The sequence below is a fragment of the Oncorhynchus gorbuscha genome, linkage group LG12 (assembly GCF_021184085.1).
Source record: "Oncorhynchus gorbuscha isolate QuinsamMale2020 ecotype Even-year linkage group LG12, OgorEven_v1.0, whole genome shotgun sequence".
NCBI lineage: Eukaryota > Metazoa > Chordata > Actinopteri > Salmoniformes > Salmonidae > Oncorhynchus > Oncorhynchus gorbuscha.
Window position 1 is genome coordinate 25235374 of NC_060184.1, and position 12529 is coordinate 25247902.

Genomic DNA, 12529 nt, shown 5'->3' on the forward strand with positions numbered 1-12529 from the left:
CTCTGTCCCAACAGTGTGCAGGACCCATTGATTTGTACATTTTGTAACACTCATCTCCTGTCTGAATGCTTGAAAATCAATACAAAGTAACAAAGAGTGATGTCATACCACATAAAATGTAATTACTTAGGCTTTAGGAAATACAACCAACTACAGAGATTGATGGGGAGGGGAGAAGAAAAGGAGGGGGACCCATGTACCCTGCTTCAATCAAGCAGGCTACAGCCACCCCCAAAATCCAGCTATGGCCTCCACCTTGTCAGGCCTCTCACACTGGGCAGACATGGACAACTCAAGCAGCTTCCCCACAAACAGCGCTGGATCAAGGGTGACATGTTGAAGAGGAGATCCAAGCTTGTTTTTATATTTAACTAGGCAAGTCAGTTAAGAACAAATTCTTATTTTCAATGACGGCCTTGGAACAGTGGGTTAACTGCCTTGCTCAGGTTTTTGTTTTTACCTTGTCAGCTCGGGGATTCAATCTTGCAACTTTTCAGTTACAAGTCCAACGCTCTAACCATTAGGCTACCTGCCGCCCCGTCTACTTAGCCTGTAAAGTTTTTGGAAAGGGAAATGTTTGTTCAATGGATCGTGAATTTGATTTCCTTTGATTTCCTTTCTGAGTTATGATGCTCTCAAGTCGTTGATGTAGTGGTCTACTCATTCTACAATGTCTTTTCTGGTGTTTAAAAGCACTCCATTTGAAATATGCAATATTTGGTTGTGCACTTTTTTGTGAAAACTTTTGATTAATTATTGTGTGCCTGAAATGTTCAATTGACTTACATTTGCAATAAATAACTATAACTTCACAGGTTTCACAGCATATCCCACCTAATTTACCTTGGGAAAGCTGATTTTGTATCACAGCATTCCTGCTGCTGTGGTTGCCTAGGAAGCTGTGCAGACAGTACATTTTCTAAAATGTCTATCATTACAGTTTGATGATTGTGGATAGACAAAAGGAGATGGAAGTTAAATAATACACAGCATGTGAAGAGGAAGGGAACGTTATAATAACTCAGAAATTGTGTTCTGTAGCCTGACTGACCATGTTTGAATGAAGAAGAAAACGAACACAAGGCTCCAGCTGATGATCTAGCTGTAGAGTCAAAGATTGCAGGTTCAATCCCACATACTCTTCAACCATGTTTCTTAAAAACAAAAACAAATTGAAATCGAGGCCCAGATATACTCTACTAAAAGAAAGGATGTCTTTATTTTGTCCAGATGTATAAATCCAGTCAGAATTGCGATACTTAAATTAACTGTTAAAAAAAAGAACACATTGTGGAATATGCACTGTTAAAAAAACGTACGTAATATGATTCCTACTTTGAAGTTCTTCATATGGTCCCCCCTGTCTTATTTTTCCTGATCTGGAAAGCAAGTGACCTAGATCAGCACTCAAAGTCCTGGATACCTTGTAAAATTCTACTATTAGCTCTGCGACTTTGAATCCAATCAGGAAGCCTATTGTGGCTAACTCAACCAGTTCTATTGACTCTTGTGTCACCATGGATACTCCTGCTGTTTTCAAATCTCACAGAGGGTTTGGAATTTTACATATAAATGTCGTCTAATCTGGACTTTCTGGACATCTGAGTGCATGACACTAGCCCGGACGTTCTGGTTATCTCAGAGACCTGGCTGAATAATCTGATTGTGGATAAGAGCACTGCCAGTGCGGACTACAACATTTTCAGATGTGATAGACAACAAAAAAAAAACGGGGAAGGGTGGCTAGTTATGTAAGATCTTCTCTTAAACCATGCTCTCTTACTATCTCTGTCCCCAAAATATGTGAGCTGTTGGTTATAAAAGTGTCCATAAATCAAAACATGCATATCTTTATTGCTGTGGTCTACCACCCTCCAGCCGCTTCGGCGGAGACTGTTGGTATCTGAACTGGTTGTGTTAGGAGATCTAAATCTTGAATGGGCTACACATGCCTCAGATCAGTTTAAGAATATCTGTCCTAAATTCGACTTGACTCAGCTGATAATGATGCCCACTCGGATTAATGTATAGTATCTGGCAAACTCATCATTTATAGACCTTAATCCTGACTAACTGTCCCCGTAAGTACTTGGCTAGTGGTGTTTTTTCAAATGTTATCAGCGACCACTGCCTTATTTCTTGCAATACAGATACCAAATGGAAATACTCTGACCCTCGTATAATTGTGAATATAATTTTTTCATCTCACCCCTTCGTTCCTTACTATCTATATTATTCAGAGCTTTTTTCTACTAACTGCATACCAGACACTTTAATTTTTCTGATCCATTTTTACCTCTCTGGCTGATAAATATGCCCCTTTCAAGTGACTCAGAGTCAACAAATTAAGTAATCCATGGCACTCTCCTGTACTCTCAGACCTGAGCCAAGGCTAGACAAACTGGCTCGTTAGCTGATTGGCAGATATTTTGGCAATTGAGAAATAGGTGTACTGCCTCAGTTAAACATGCCAAATCCAACTACTTCCTTAGTACTATGACAGACTGTTAGTGATCCCTCTAAATTCTGGAAAATCATTAATTCACTGAAGCTGGATAATTCCTCCACTTCCTTGCCTAAGCAAGTAGTCTTAGACTCCTGTATCATTACTGAAAAAGTTAAGATGTGTGATGCTTTAATCAGCATTTTAACTCAGCTGGTTTCTAATTGTATAGAAATGGTGGTCATACTGGTCTTGGCCAGTCCGTTGTCTGTTCTTCCCACATACAGCCTCCAGTTGCCTTGATGGATGATCAGTCAACCTCACGTGACTTGGGAAGTGGTAGGGTTTTTCCTTTTGGCTACTCACAAAAACAGAAGGTCTTACTACCTTATTAGTTGTTAACAACAAGAAGTAATTAGGGGCTGGCAATTTTGATCCGTCCTTGCTTAACTATGCAGTGCCACTCATTGTTGACTCAGTAACACATTATTTATTTAACTTTAGTATCAGGAAATATTCCAAAACGGGGGAAAGCAGCTTTTGTGCTACCATTCCATAATTATCGACCCGTTTCTAGGCTCCCTTTTCTTGTCAAAATACTAGAATCGTTCGTCAACAAACAGCTACGTGATTTTCTCTCTGTAAATGGTATTCTTAGTGTTAATCAGTCCGGATTCAGACCCAAACATAGCATCACTAGGCCTACCATGCTTGTTGTAAATGACATAGCAAATGTCTTAGATGATAGAAAGAATTGTGCTGCCATGCTTGTAGACGTCCCAAGCTTTAGATACTGTAGACCACGTTATTCTGTTGAATAAGCTGTCCTCGAAATGGTTGGGTACTGATGCTTCCCAATGGTTTCATAATTATCTCAATTACAAAACTCAGGCCTTCAAGGTAAATGGGGTCAAATCTCAGTTCCTTGAGTTACATAAAGGGGTGCCCCAAGGTTTGATACTCGGCCCCTACTTGTCTCGAATCCCACCGAAGATGGTGCCTCTTCCTGTTCGGGTGGCGCTCGGCGGTCGTCGTCGCCGGCCTACTAGCTTCCACCGATCCCCTTTTCTGTTTCATTTAGTTGTGTCTGATTAGTTGCACCTGTTTCGTGTTTAGGTTTGGTTGTGGGCTATTTAAACCCAATAGGCCCGCAGGCTTTTGTGCAGACTTGTTTTTCTGTTTATGGTGTGTGATTATTTTGTGGTATTCATTTTTCCGATCAGTTTCGTCCTGTTTATTTGGACTGGGTCTTTACGTGCCCTTGTGTGTGTGGCGTGACCGTCTCTCTGGTTTTTTGGAAAATAAAGATCCACATCTTTTGAACTACCTGTCACGTTCTGACCTTTATTTCCTTTGTTTTGTCATTATTTAGTATGGTCAGGGCGTGAGTTGGGGTGGGCAGTCTATGTTTGTTTTTCTATGTTTTGGGGTATTTCTATGTTTCGGCCTAGTATGGTTCTCAATCAGAGGCAGGTGTCATTAGTTGTTGAGAATCATACTTAGGTAGCCTGGGTTTCACTGTGTGTTTGTGGGTGATTGTTCCTGTCTCTGTGTTTGCACCAGATAGGACTGTTTAGGTTTTTGCACATTTATTGTTTGTTAGTTATTTCATGTCTAGTTCCTTTATTAATGAACGTGAATAACCACCACACTGCATTTTGGTCCACTTCTCCTTCACCACAGGAAAACCCTTACACTACCCTGCTCTCTGCGCCTGACTTATAGAAGACGTGACACTACTGTTTACAATCAATATAAATAACATTGGTAATGCTGAGAAGAAAAAAAATTGTATTCATGCAGATGATACAGTGTTGTGTTCTATTACTCCATTGGTTGGCCAAGCCGTTTCACATTTGAAGTCTGATTTTCAATCATTGGATAGGGCACTACTGGATCTAAAGTTAGTGCTAAATGCAAACAAAACTAAGTGCATGCTTTTTTCTAGGTCCCATAACCCATATTTAAATGAATTTGTAATGACTAGTTTGAACGGTACACAAATTCAGTTCCTTCCTACACATATCTTGGTATCGGACTTGATGACACAGTGTCAGTTAAAAAACGTGCCATTGAGCTGGTGAAGAAGTTGAAGTTCAAGGTTGGTTTCTTTTACAGAAACAAAGCATGTCTGACTATTGTTAATAGGAAGGACATTTTCCAGGCCACTTTTATGAATATTTTATATTATTTTATATTATGGGGATATTATCTATATGCATGCAGCAACATCTACACTTAAACCACTAGATGCTGTTTTCCATTGTGGCCTTAGTTTTATTACTGGTAATGGTTACAGAGAGCGTGAATGGTTACAGACAGCGTGAAACCCAAATGCCAACAAAAATACACTCAAACAACAAAACAGACGAACAAGCCCGCACGAAACAGAAGCGGGCTGAACAGACTATATATAACCCTATCCTAACAACCAAACTAGAAACAGGTGCTACCATTAGACAAAACTAAACGAACACAGAACAACGGATCGGCGATAGCTAGTAGACCGGCGACGACGACCGCCGAGCGCCACCCGAACAAGAAGGGGAGTCACCTTCGGTAATATTCGTGACACTAACAAGGTAATAGTAACAAGGTAATAGTAAGAGATTGTGCCCAGTGAACATTCAGTATTGTACGTCTGATAATGGAGACTGAGAGGCTGTTTCATCTTCCTAACCAAAAGCACAGAGAGAATGACAAGGCAGGAGTGCTGCCACTACAGTACAGCAATCAGGACTCTTCTGTCTGATTGGAGGTTGGAGGGAGACAAGGGGGACACTAGGGTGGGGGGGGGCTCGGCTCTCCTCCTCTCTGAAATACTCCACTCTTCTCTCTCTCATGGTTCTGAGAAGCCATGTAATTACATAGCAGTGGCCTGACACTAATTATTGCACTGTTTGTACCTGCTGGCAAGTACCATGGAAATGGTTCTTCAAACAAGGAAGAGCTGTAGCAGGTGCTCCAATAAAAAATAGTTTTGTCCACTTTCTTTGTCTTCCCTTTGTTCCCCCGCTGAGGTGGGTGCTGAGGTGGGTGGTGAGGGGTTAAAGACCTTGTTGGTTGATAAGATGTTGGGCAATGATGGTTACATCACCAGCATGTGCATTCTGCATTCCCTGTCTGTCCTGAGAATTGTGGTGTCCGTCCAGACATGCTGTCCTTTGAGACATGGTGTTCAGTTGTCACTTAGCTGAGAGACAGTTGATTGGTCGTCCAGTCCTCAGGGAGAACTCTATGTAAGGGTAATTGTGTGAAAGTAGTAGTGAAGTCTGTAGCTCGCGGAAGAGAGTCAAAGGAAGCAAATGTGGAGTCAAAGGAAGCAAATGTGTGTACTTGTTAGGCTTTAAGGCCTTGATGACTTGCAGAGAACGTTAGCTACAGATGAGGAGATACCAGGTGTGCCTGAAGCATTTGTAGCTTTCCCCCAAATGAATTACAATAGGTTAACTGGGTTATTGAATCTAGCCTAAACTAGCATGCCTTTTGTCAATTTGGCTATTACAGCTAATGATAATGGAAAATATCTCTAGAAATAAGACAACTCCTGTGTACAAATATACTACCTCTTGTAACATTTTCACACTCACACTACATAATGTTGGCCCATGCCTCATAATCTTAACTTTAGTTCTTGCTGTCATTTCAGAGAAAAGGAATGTCACAAAAATGTCTTATCTGCCTCGCACTACCAGTGCACCCCAGCCCCCCTGTGGTTCTGTGCCATGTAGCTGGGAGCCCATTGAGTCTCTTCCCACTGTTGAGAGTTCTCTCCTCTGAGATGGTCTCTGTCTCCTCCAGTCCCCCTAACTACTGCTGTTACTCCCACACTGCTACACTAATGAGGAAGCTCCATCAGACAGGTTGCAAACTGGGACATAATCTACATCCCAATTGTAGTGCTTCCTGGATGAGATTGGATCAAACCGTAATAGCTCTGTGTGGTCTAGTGCGATTACCTAGGAGGGGAATGAGGAGATAATGGAATACAGCTCTGAGAATTGAGCACTAGACAGCTCCAAACCAGTACAGCCTGCACACATAGAATTCCAGACTATCATTATCAGCCTAATGAAGTGATGAAAAAATAAATAATAATCTCACCTTCATGGACTCCTTTTAAAAATGTTGACTTATTACAAATCGCAACTAAGAACTGGCAAGCAACCTGTGCTATCTGAAAAGTCAAATTAAGGAAGTTCCGTCCGGCTTAACACTCAGGGAAAATAATATCTTTGTGTTTTTATGTTGGTTTTTTCACCACCTGCAGGCAAGGATGTTAGTATAGTATATATATATATTTTTTTAAATAACATGTTAATTATGTTATGCAGGTGAATGAGGACCCAAAAGCGACTTGGCGAAAACAGTCTTTAATCCAGTAAAGTAAAAATACAATCATAAAGCACAATTTCCACTCGTAATGACGAGAACAGACTGGAGACTCGATCTTGAACTGCAGGTTGCCTCGGGAAGGCACTTGAACGTAGCAGACTCAGACACCTGCTCACCACGCAGCATCTGAGGGAAACACGACACGACAGGGCGATACACAGACACAGCACGGTGAACAATAGACAAGGATCCGACAGGGCAGGAACGGAAAACAAGGGGAGAAATAGGGACTCTAATCAGGGAAAAAGATATGGAACAGGTGTGGGAAGACTAAATGATTGATTAGGGGAATAGGAACAGCTGGGAGCAGGAACGGAGCGATAGAGAGAAGAGAGAGAGGGAGGAAGAGAGAAAGAGGGGAACGAACCTAAAAAGACCAGCAGGGGGAAAACGAACAGAGGGAAAAGCAAAATGACAAGACAAAATAAGACAAAACATGACAGTACCCCCCCCACTCACCGAGCGCCTCCTGGCGCTCTCGAGGAGGAACACTGGCGGCAACGGAGGAAATCATAGATCACAAACGGTCCATCACGTCCCGAGAAAGAACCCAAACTCCTCTCCTCAGGACCGTAACGAAAAAAACGATAAAAAGGGAAACTAGGGTACTACTCTAAAAAAAAAATGAGACACGGGTAGAGAACTGAAAGCTTTAGAGCAAACAGGACCAAACAGGCCAGGAGAGTAACAACTAGGGACAGACTGAGACACAGCAAGGGCAGGAACAAGAACAGGAGAGATGCGATGGCAGGGAACAGACTGAGACCCAGCAAGACCAGGAGCAGAAGCAGAAAAAAAATTACCAGACTTATTCTGCGCGCAGTCTGAACACGCAGCCACGAAACGGCGCGTGTCACGCTCCTGAGTAGGCCACCAAAACCGCTGGCGAATAGAAGCAAGCGTACCCCGAACGCCGGGATGGACAGCTAACTTGGCAGAGTGAGCCCACTGAAGAACAGCCAGACGAGTAGAAACAGGAACGAAAAGAAGGTTACTAGGGCAAGCGCGCGGCGACGCAGTGTGCGTGAGTGCTTGCTTAACCTGTCTCTCAATTCCCCAGACAGTCAACCCGACAACACGCCCAACAGGAAGGATCCCCTCGGGATCGGTAGAAGCCACAGAAGAACTAAAGAGACGGGATAAAGCATGAGGCTTGGTGTTCTTAGTACCCGGGCAATAAGAAATAACGAATTCGAAACGAGCGAAAAACAACGCCCAACGAGCATGACGCGCATTCAGTCGTTTGGCAGAACGGATGTACTCAAGGTTCTTTTGGTCAGTCCAAACGACAAAAGGAACGGTCGCCCCCTCCAACCACTGTCGCCATTTGCCTAGGGCTAAACGGATGGCGAGCAGTTCGCGGTTAGCCACATCATAGTTACGTTCCGACGGTGACAGGCGATGAGAAAAATACGCACAAGGATGGACCCCATCGTCAGTATCGGAGCGCTGGGACAGAATGGCTCCCACGCCCACCCCCGACGCGTCAACCTCAACAATAAACGGTTTAGTGACGTCAGGTGCAACAAGGATAGGAGCGGATGCAAAACACTTCTTGAAGAGATCAGGACAACAATCATACGACCGGTGAGGAGGAAGGGAGTTGGTTCTGGACCGACTGAAGACCGTGCGCAGACCATGATATTCCTCCGGCACTCCTGTCAAATCACCAGGTTCCTCCTGAGAAGAGGGGACAGAACAAACAGGAGAAATAGCAGACATTAAACACTTCACATGACAAGAAACGTTCCAGGAAAGGATAGAATTACTAGACCAATCAAAAGAAGGATTATGACACACTAGCCAGGGATGACCCAAAACAACAGGTGTAAAAGGTGAACAAAAAATCAAAAAAGAAATAGTCTCACTATGGTTACCAGATACAGTGAGGGTTAAAGGTAGTGTTTCATATAATATACTGGGGAGAGGACTACCATCCAAGGCAAACATGACCGTGGGCTCCCCTAACTGTCTGAGAGGAATGTCATGTTCCCGCGCCCAGGCTTCGTCCATAAAACAGCCCTCTGCCCCAGAGTCTATTAATGCACTGCAGGATGCTGCCGATCCGGTCCAGCGTAGATGGACCGGTAAGGTAGTACATGTACTTGACGGAGAGGACCGTCTAGTAGCGCTTATCAGTCGCCCTCTGCTTACTGATGAGCTCTGGCCTTTAACTGGACATGAAATGACAAAATGACCAGCGGAACCGCAATAGAGACAGAGGCGGTTGGTGATTCTCCGTTCCCTCTCCTTAGTCGAGATGCGAATACCCCCAGCTGCATGGGCTCAACACCTGAGTCAGTGGGGAAAGACGGTAGTGTCGGAGAGAGGGGAGACACAGTTAACGCGAGCTCTCTTCTATGAGCTCGGTGACGAAGATCTACCCGTCGTTCAATGCGAATAGCGAGTTCAATCAAAGAATCCACGCTGGATGGAACCTCCCGAGAGAGAATCTCATCCTTAACCTTAGTGGAGTCCCTCCAGAAAACGAGCGAGCAACGCCTGCTCGTTCCAGTTACTGGAGGCAGCAAGAGTGCGAAACTCTATAGAGTAATCCGTTATGGATCGATTACCTTGACATAGGGAAGACAGGGACCAGGAAGCTTCTTTCCCAAAAACTGAGCGATCAAAAACCCTTATCATCTCCTCTTTAAAGTTCAGATAATTGTTAGTACACTCAGCGCTTGCCTCCCAGATAGCTGTGCCCCACTGCCGAGCCCGACCAGTAAGGAGTGATATGACGTAGGCAATCCGAGCTCTCTCTTGAGTATGTGTTGGGTTGGAGAGAGAACACTATATCACACTGGGTGAGAAAGGAGCGGCACTCAGTGGGCTGCCCAGAATAACATGGTGGGTTATTAACCCTAGGTTCCGGAGGCTCGGAAGAACCGGAAGTAGCTGGTGACACGAGACGAAGACTCTGATACTGTCCTGAGAGGTCGGAGACCTGAGCGGCCAGGGTCTCAACGGCATGCCGAGCAGCAGACAATTCCTGCTCGTGTCTGCCGAGCATTGTTCCCTGGAACTCGAGAGTAGAGTAGAGAGAATCCATAGTCGCTGGGTCCATTCTTGGTCGGATCCTTCTGTTATGCAGGTGAATGAGGACCCAAAAGCGACTTGGCGAAAACAGAGTCTTTAATCCAGTAAAGTAAAAATACAATCATAAAGCACAATTTCCACTCGTAATGACGAGAACAGACTGGAGACTCGATCTTGAACTGCAGGTTGCCTCGGGAAGGCACTTGAACGTAGCAGACTCAGACACCTGCTCACCACGCAGCATCTGAGGGAAACACGACACGACAGGGCGATACACAGACACAGCACGGTGAACAATAGACAAGGATCCGACAGGGCAGGAACGGAAAACAAGGGGAGAAATAGGGACTCTAATCAGGGAAAAAGATATGGAACAGGTGTGGGAAGACTAAATGATTGATTAGGGGAATAGGAACAGCTGGGAGCAGGAACGGAGCGATAGAGAGAAGAGAGAGAGGGAGGAAGAGAGAAAGAGGGGAACGAACCTAAAAAGACCAGCAGGGGGAAAACGAACAGAGGGAAAAGCAAAATGACAAGACAAAATAAGACAAAACATGACAAATTACTTGGGAAAACATCAGAAGTGACAGGAATAGGTTGTACATGTGCTTCAACACCCGGTTTTTATTCATATGTAATGTATACATAATTCAAGCTTGAGAACAATAGTGCCTGTGCAAATGTTGTATTTGAATGAGATGATTTGCATGTGTACATCTTTTGCCATGGTTTATCTGCGAACTGAATGTATGTGTGTATTGGTCCCATAATTAACTAATGCACGTAGACAGGAACTATTTCACTACTATGCAGTAAAAGATTAAACAAGCTCTGAAATGGTTTACCCAGAACTGTATTCAATATTTTGTTCCCCAACAGTTTGATAAGATCAGGCAGCATTTCAAATGGCAAGGCACCATTATGCATTTAATCACTTTATTTTATTTCAACATGTCACAGAGTACAGGACAGTCGAGCTCTGGGAACAAAATTATTAGCATAACAGAAAAGGACCCAAAACGAAATAATATCCTGGGTGACATGAATTATAAGAGTCACAGGAATTATAAGTGTCACATCATAAAATAGAAATTAGCTTCAGCTACCCCGAGGGGGAGCTAATTTGGCTGTTGGCTACGCTGCCAAAATCAGTTTGACCCCACAGTTAAATATCCATCCATATCCTTTCATTGAGAAAATGGCACACAGCATTGGTTGTTAGGCAAATGTTATTGAATGTGAATGAGTTGAGTGGTCAATAATATAAATGAAATCCCTCATACTATGTTGTAAGTAAAAAGTCAGAGCTAAGATAATGCATGGACAACAATGAAAAGAATAATAACATTACCAGGATACATTGTTTCTCTCATCTATTCTAAAGGCTTGCTGTCCTTGATTAACAGTGTGTTCATTAGAGACGGTGAAATCAGACTGACTGAGCACTAACGGAGCAGTCTGCAGGCCCAGCCCAGCCCTCTGTCCAGTTCCAGCCAGCTGGCAGACCACAGCCATGGTCATTGGGAAGTCACCCATGCAGTCTGCTTTTTTAACAACCATCAGTCTCTCAGACAGTCAGACCTGCAATACTGGCATACGGCCAAGAACATGTTAAAGGACAAAGCCACGATGTGGTCTTTTTGGGGACAATTTTGCTCTGGATGTGTGTTTATAGCTTGCAGAGGGACAGACACTACACAAAGCTGTGGCAATGTTATGAACATGATAACCCTGAGGATCTCAGGGGATAGAAGATGCCATAGACAGAATGGAGCAATTTAGGAGGTAGAAAAACACAGTAAGGGCTACACTGTCAACAAGTGATTAGAAACTCATGCATATAGACAATGAAATGACAGAATGACAAGTACTTTTTAAGAGTCATCGGGAGCAGAGTTGCTTTCATCTCTGTCAGAAACCTCTCTGTCTCTCTTCAATACTGTGATTCCTGTTTATTTCCATATTGAATAATAGACAGCAGCTTTTCGGTTTGCCGGTTCATGTAATGAAGTGTCATTAGTTTATCCCATCTGCCAGATGATTTTTGCCATCCAAGTGTGAAAAACCAAAATAGCAGGTACAAATTACTTCCTGATGCTTTAGGCTACATTTGTCTCATTTCCAATGATCTGGAAGTATTTGTTTCTCCTCACTATGCCTCTGGGCCCAGGGAAAGCAGCAAGCACATTTTATAATCTTGTTGGCATGTCTACAGCAATCTAAATCCAGCAGTTAGTTCCCCCTTGCTCGACAGTTGGTCTCTCCATTCTGCCAGCCAGTGTATTACTTAATTAATTCACTGCCTCTTTTCAAAGAGTTGAGATAATAACTTGTGAAGAGTTACTCAATGCATATGTAATGATGGAATTGAGTCAATGTTCTATCATCTGGATCTTATATAAAGACTGGCCTCAAGGTTAACTTAATCATCTTAAGTTGGTAAGAAGTAGTGGTAGGGGATATTTTTCCTTCTTGACTTGTCTCCAGTTTATATATTTTACAGTATAATAACTTCAAATGATTTACCCAAATAGTTATTTGCTAAGTGAATACCAGTTTTAATAGCTTACCAAAAATAAGATGCTTCCCATTATATTATCATAATTAGGAATGTCAAAATCAGTTGTTTTCCTAATACATTTGATGCTCGTT